The sequence below is a fragment of the Penaeus monodon genome, chromosome 21, assembly GCF_015228065.2.
Source record: "Penaeus monodon isolate SGIC_2016 chromosome 21, NSTDA_Pmon_1, whole genome shotgun sequence".
In the NCBI taxonomy this organism is placed as follows: Eukaryota; Metazoa; Arthropoda; class Malacostraca; order Decapoda; family Penaeidae; genus Penaeus; species Penaeus monodon.
Genome location: NC_051406.1, coordinates 32,833,408 through 32,833,674, shown reverse-complemented (window position 1 = coordinate 32,833,674; position 267 = coordinate 32,833,408).

Below are 267 nucleotides of genomic sequence, written 5' to 3'. Positions count from 1 at the left end.
GCTTCCGCTATCCCAGAAAATGACTTTGGTTTAACATTTGTAGTGAGTGTGATGTTTGAACCATTTCCAAAAAGATATATTTTCATGCAACATGGAAATACACCAGAAAACAAATTTTGTAAATACCAGATGCATTAAATGTATATCAAAGTTGCACTTAGGAATATAATTAATATTCAAATATTCAAATATTTCAGTAATATGACCCAAAACTTGTTAAACGACAATCTGACCACTTACCCAAACTGCGTTGCAAGCGCAGCAGTC